Raw genomic sequence first — 7,625 nt, forward strand, 5'->3', positions numbered from 1 at the left:
CCCGTCCTTTTCTATAGGCGCATTAACTCGAACTCTCTACCCCCACAATGCATATTGTATAAGTAGGACTAGGTTCCCATCTATCTTCGCCAAAATCATTTGACTACAATATGAGCGTATAGATTCTTTAGCCCCAAAAGCAATTCTAAAATTCCTTTAGCCCCCTCATGTGTACATTAAAACATGAGAAGACCAAAATATCCTCAAGCAACTGGTTCGCTCTCTCAAGCCGGTCATCAAAGAAGGAGCAGGAATATTGTAGACATTAATGGTGATTAGAAAGTGGTTTTGGAGGGAAAAAGCCTTATTTCCCTTAAAATTCTAACAATCTCCTCCCCAGTAAGTCCTCTTTGTTTATCCCAACTACTCTCTCCCGGCCATTTGATTCTCCTCCATAAATTCTGTTTGATTCTTCAGCTACTTTTTTTAAAATGACGGATGAATCCCTCATTTGCATGGTTTTTTTTGGTCAATGAACTGAAATTTTATTCATTTCCCAATTTTGAAACAATGTGTAGAACAGCAAGGAACCAGAAAGCCTGGAAACCAAAAGAAAATTTACAAGTTTTCAAGTAACTCTTTTATATGCACATATATACTGTCATTTTGAACTTTTGAAAAAACTAAAAGTTTGATATCTCTAAAAGTCTGAGCAGGTTGCCTTTCTTTTGCTTGAAAGATTCTAAGGTTCCTCTCCTTCCAAATCATATAAATTGTAGTGGAGAGACACATCCTCTTCAATTTCACCATAGAGCCCTTACCTTTCAAATTAGAGGAGTACCAATGCAAAATCAGACTCCAAACACAGGTCCTCCACCTATATCTCAGCCAGTCCATCACCAAGTTCCAGACTTCAGCTGAGTATTGACACTCAAAGAAAACATGGTTCCTAGTCTCCAATTGGTGACCATTACACAGGACACAATGAGACTGATTTGTGCTCAGAATACCCATTCGGCACAATCTATCCTTGGTGAGAAGTCTTGAATGACAAGCTAGCCACAATATAAAAGAATGTTTAGGATATAGAAAGTCATCCCAAACAGTTTGTGCCCAGGCAACTAGTTGGCAGGCTGGACAAGAGTCCTATACACCGCAGATAATTGAAGATTGCCATCAGTGTAGCATTCAGCTATAGCATTCTTTATATTATCAGCACTTCCAAACTTGTGCAGCAACATATCTCTCACCTTAAGGAGTTGTCTCCACATCCATGAATCATTTGACTTGGGTTGAACAACTCAGACATTTTGATTCTGTAAATAGTTCCCATGTATCCACTTGATCCATAGTAGGTCCTTTTTAAGATGAACCATCCATAGGAGCTTTGTAGCAGCAGCATAGTTCCAGAACTTTGCTGAAAAATCCTCATACCCCCTTGCTTCTTCCCTTGACAAACAAATTCCCAATTCACCAAGTGAAATTTATGACCCCAAAGAAATTCAGAACACAATCTGTCAATTTTCTCCAAAGCTTTTACTGGCAAAATGTAATTGCTAATCCAATATGTTTGAATGCCCAGAATAACAGATTTAATCAATTCAAGTCTGCCAGCATAAGACAAATATCTTTTTTGTTACCAGGATTGAAATTGATTGCTAATTTTTCCAATAAGGCTAGAGCAATCTATATAAGAGAGCCTTTTTGCATTAAGTGAAAGCCCCAAATATTTCATAGGTAGTACTCCCTCAGGGAACTTTAGAAAGTTGCATATCTGAGCTTTGAGGCTGTTATTAACCCCACTTGCTTGAATTAGCTTCCAAACCTGAAACTTGACCAAACTCTTGAAGACATGCTGAAATTTTCTCAATAGAGTCCATGTCAGCTTTGCATAACAGTAGCAAGTCATCAGCAAAAATCAGGCGATTAATCTTCAGTCTAGAACATTTTGGGTGAAATTTGAAAGAGGAATCATCCTTTAGAGCACTAAGCTTTCTAGATAGGAATTCCATCCTAATGATAAAAAGATAGGGAGAGAGGGGATCCCATTGTCTTAAGCCTCTAGCACCATGAAAATAACCATGCAGACCCCAATTAAGTGCAAGAGAAAATTTTGGGGTAGAGATACATTCCATGATCCAGCAAATCATATTATTAGGAAAGCCCAATCCAATCAATATGCTCCTTATGAAATCCCAGCTAATAGTATCAAAGGCCTTCCTCAGATCAACATTCAAAATAGCTCTTGGGGAGTTGTTTTTCCTTCCATAGTGTTTAATAAGATGATGAGCAAGCAAGAAGTTGCTGGATATAAGCCTCCCTTTTATAAAAGCACACTGAGCATCATTAACTAAATAGCCTATAATTTTTTCCACCCTACTAGCAATAACTTTTGAGATGATTTTATAGATGACATTGCAGCAGGAAATAGGCTGATACTCATTTGCATGGTTACAAACACAAAAAGCAAGGAAGAGGGTGAGAATGTTTTCGTAGTTATCAATGAGTTTATAGAAATCATTAGCTTGAAATATCAAGTGTCTCAAAGGCTTAAACTACCATTACAATCTCTTTCACTGAAATTCATATTCGAAAGGGAAAAGAAGTTCAGTTTTGCAATTGATAATGACGATGACTTGAGGTTGACGTTCAAGTATTGTCGTTGTAATGGATTTGCAGACATAAACTTATATGCTACCTCCACTGAGGAATCCTCAACTTCTCAAAACACCCAAACTTTTCCAGAAAATGCGTAAGCATTTCAATTTTAATTTCCTTATGAGTTCATTGTTAGGTTATGAGTTAGTGTAGGCTGTCTAAAAATTATTGTAGATGCTGATCCCTATCAAATACCGATGATGGAAGTTACAATTTGACGGCATTCAGAAGACTATAATTTAAAAACTTTCACGTAGATCAATAAAGGCCACAATCTAACGATTTTCACAACAACCGATGAAAGCTCCAACAGCCTTCACAATTAACATCGGGAGTTACAATCTGATGACTCTTATATTCTCAAGGAGCCAAGACGAAGGTTAAAAAATGACGATCTTTGCAACGCTCTAGCAAAAGAGACTATAAATTGACGGTCTCTTTAAATCAAAACACAGATATATCTCAAATCGTAAGGAAATTAGCGAAACGGACGGGAGCAAACCGAACCCTTCATGTTGAATTGGTCAGCTCCGTCTCATCGAGATAGTCGATTTTTATATATAATTCGTCCAATTCTGACTTACGGTTTGAAAGTTATGATCTGTTCTTCGCAGCAAGTTATGTTCTGAAGTCCATCTACAAGATTGGACTTCTCCTGAACATTAGACTTCGCATAAAGCTCGCCAAGCTTGCCTGAGGCTCGCCTCTACGTTCCAGAGTTAAAACGCAGAGTTCATCTCTGCGTCTCAGCAACAAAACACAGAGTTCATCTCTGTGTCCCAACAAGAAAACACAGAGTTCATGGCTGTGTTCCAGACTCAAAATGCAGAGTTCGTGGCTGCGTTCCAGACTTAAAATGCAGAATTCGTGGCTGCGTTCCAGACTCAAAATGCAGAGTTTGTGGCTGAGTTTTCAGGCTCAAATGCACTCAAATGCAGAGCCCAACTCTGCGTCCTAGGTCCATAACGCAGAATTCGTGCCCATAACGTAATTCTTGCATTTGACTCGTTCAAACACGGGCTGAATAGTTTTGAAACCCTTTTTCAAGATTTGAGGGGATCACTCATCCACTTAGGAGTGAATTAAGGGGGCTGTTACACCCCTTAATCCCCTATAAATGGTGGAAAACTCAACTGAGTTCAGGATCTCCAATTCATCCTCTTTTCGTCAGCTAAGAAAAGGAGATCTTCGGATTAGGGGGCTCTTTTTGGATCTGGGAACACTTTCGGATCTGGGAGAGATCGGCATTCACCCTTGGAGATCTGGGATCATTCCTCGGCAATAGAGATTTTTTGAGCTTTCTTCCTTGGCTTGAAAACTGATTTCGGTTAAATCTTAATTAACTCTTTCATAGAGTTTTAAACTCGTTCTGAGTTTCAAAACTCATTAGAGTTATAAACTTACCTTGCAAGTTCTCCTCAACATCAAGTCAAGAGGAAAATACTGTGTTCCAACGAGGTGAAGCATTCGGATTGTCAACGGAAAGCAAACTCAACACGAACATCGAGGGAGACATTCCATCCACACCAAGAAGAACTCAAGTTAAACAAATGGAAGGATCTCAGTCGATCCTTTTCTCTTTTGTAAATCAGAAAACTAATTGAGAAGATTTGTAATTTCTTTTCTAAATCTGTTAGAAAGAAGTTGTATCGAGAGAATTGCAATTAATTCTTTTTCTAAGCTTGTTAGAGAGAATAATACAAATTTAATTCTCTAATTTTTCTTCTTTGAATTTTTTTCACCAAACAAAAGATGACGACTCCGCTAGGGACTAGCTTCACAGATGAGGAAGTGATAGCGTAATCCGACGTCAACCTCACTGGAACAATGGTTGAAACTCTCGTTGTGGAATTTGATCAAACCAAGTATGAGGAGTTACTCTCCTCCGGATCACTTAGCCTTAGCCCCAAGGCTGTGTGTAAGATCCGCAAAGTCTCCAAGGAGACTAAAGCTCCAACCGCTGCCGAACCACCAAAGGAAGTCCTCTCCTTTGGACCAGATCTTTCAGACAGCCTCTCCTCTGAAGGAGTAGGTCCAGACACAGTTAAACTCGTTAACCGAGTTGAAGATTCTACACCGCGCCAACACGATGGGTATCGGGTCACAAAAGGCTCATTATGGTGACAAACTCAATCATCTTCGTTCTGGCAATGCTTTATCATAGACGACAAATCATCTTCGTTCTCAATGGGAAATTTGAAGCTTCCATTTGTTTCATCCTTGTATGACAAACTTAATGAATCATATGGAAGATGTAACCTCTATGACACATCAAATTTTAGATCCAGAATGGTGGTTGAAGAGTTAATCTTCATGAATACTACTCTATTCCCTAAAGCGACAATGCAGATGATGTCCTTTTCAGCCATTATGAAGTGGAGCTAAGAGTAATGGATCGAATTTAGGACAAAGAGTAATATAGAGAGAGAGTAATGGAGAGAATTTTCGTCTGAGAAAAGAGTAATGGAGAACTAAATAGCTATTGCTCATGATAGAGGAAAAAAAGGGGGGGGGGGGAATTTCTTCCAACAGTTTGCATTTAATGGGATGTGACTTGATATAGCGTTTGAGGACGAAGCGTCTGGGGACGAAGGAGACGGGCAAACTAGGGTTTTTTTTGCAAAATACAATTGCTCTTTTGTATACCGCTGACTTGGAGGGGCCAGGAAATATTAAACGCTGCTTTTTGGGACTTATCCAAATGGGAGAAAATACAAGGGGCCTCGTCATATGAAGTTTCTGCTTTTAGGGCATCGACACATTTTCCCAACAAATAAAGGTATAAAAAATGTGTTAATAAAGAAAAGAGAAATCAATCGAGTAGAAGCCTCAAAAAAAACAAATTAAGGTAACAATAAACAAATAAAATTAATGAAAAACAATGAAAGTTAACAACAACAGAACAAAAATATGGGAAAACATATAAAGGTAACACGAAATGAATAAATATAATGAAAAAACAAGTAAAGGTAACAAGAAAATAACAAATATAACAAAAAGCAAATAAATGTGTTAAATATAATGAAAAAACAAGTAAAGGTAACAAGAAAATAACAAATATAACAAAAAGCAAATAAATGTGTTAATAATCAAAAAAGATAATAAGAGTATAACAAGAAAATAACAAATATAACAAAAAGCAAATAAATGTGTTAATAATCAAAAAAGATAATAAGAGTAATATGAAAGCAACAAAAACATAAAGCTATCTACAAGCAAATAAAGATAAAAAATCACGAAAAACTATAATTAAATAAAAGAAATAAAAAAGTAAGGCATCAACAAACAAATAAAGTTATCAATAGACGTGTTAATAAAGAAAACGGTAATAAAATGCACAAAAGACATGAAAAGTAAATTGAGGTAACAAGAAATGGATAAAGTAAACAAAAAACAATGAAAGGTAATAACAACCAAACAAAGGTAGGGAAAAACATATAAAGGTAACAAGAAATGAACAAATGCAATAAAAAAGCAAGTAAAGCTAACAAGAAATAAGCAAAGCTAACAAAAAATAATGAAAAAGTAACAAGAAAATAACAATCTAATGAAAAACAAATAAATAATTTAATAGACAAAAAAATAGTAAGAGTTATGCAAAGGTAACAAACATATAAAGATATCACCAAACAAGTAAAGATAACAAAATCATGAAAATGCATCTTTAAATAAAAGTAACAAGAAAATATTAAGGGTATTTACAAACAAATAAAGGTATCAATAAATGTGTTAATAAGAAAACAATAATAAAATGAACAAAAGCCACGAGAAGCAACTTAATCTAACAAAAAACAAATAAAATTAATGAAAAACAATGAAAGGTAAAAACAATCAAACAAATGTAGGAAAAACATACCAAGTAACAAGAAATGAACAGATGTAATGGAAAAAAACTAGTATATGTAACAAGAAATAAGCAAAGGTTACAAAAAATAACAAAGGTTACAAAAAAATAAATATGTTAATAAACAAAAAAGATAATAAGAATTATACAAAGATAAAGAAAATATAAAGCGATCAACAGTAAAAGATAACAAAATCATAAAAAGGTATCATTAAATAGAAGTAACAAAAAAAATAAAGGTATCGACAAACAAATAAATGTATCATGGAAATGTATCGTAATGAAAGTATAAATGTATCGTTAAATAAAGGCAATGAAAAATGGCAAAAAGAAACAAGGTAACAAAATCATGAAAATGCATCATTAAATAAACGTAACAAAAAAATAAAGGCATCTAAATTAAGAAAGGTAACAAAAAATTAACAAATGTAACAAATATCAGAAAAATACATCATTAATCATTAACAAATGAAATGCATGAGACATGAACAAAGATAACAAACCAAATAAATGTAAGAAAAAAAGAAAGATAACATACACCTTTTCTTATACTCCATTCTCAACAACCAACTCTCCTTCGTCAACACCCGCTGCCCAACATGTTACTCTCTGATGTCGCCGCATGTTAAGTTTGCCATCAAGCTCTCCTTGACTGCTTCTAACCGCCTTTCTTAAGCCCTCACTTCAGTGGGGAGGTAGAGGCCGCAAGAAGGTGGAAGGAGGTGACAGGTAGCAAAAATTTAGTGGAATGAGTTCTTGGGTTAATGAAAGTAAAAATAAATTTTACTTTAATCCTCGATATGACACAATTTCAACTTATTTTTAACATTAAGGTAATGTCGGTAAATCGAGAAAATCACATTGTATCATCAATATTTGCACACAGATGATAAAAAACTCATAAAAAGTTTTAGGAAATTTTCCTCAACCCACTTGGTTTAAAAAACATGTTTTCCAAGAAACTTTTGTACCCCTTGCATGAATACGTGCATGTTCTTTTGAAAATCACTTGACTAACCTCATCTTTTGCTTGCTTTTTCTCTTTGTTCACTCATCTTTCATGTTCTTTTGAAAATCACTTGACTAACCTCATCTTTTGCTTGCTTTTTCTCTTTGTTCACTCATCTTTCACGTGAATTGGAAATAAATCTCCACCTCCTCATCTTTTGCTTGCTTTTTCTCT

Source organism: Asparagus officinalis, chromosome 5, assembly GCF_001876935.1.
Source record: "Asparagus officinalis chromosome 5, Aspof.V1, whole genome shotgun sequence".
In the NCBI taxonomy this organism is placed as follows: Eukaryota; Viridiplantae; Streptophyta; class Magnoliopsida; order Asparagales; family Asparagaceae; genus Asparagus; species Asparagus officinalis.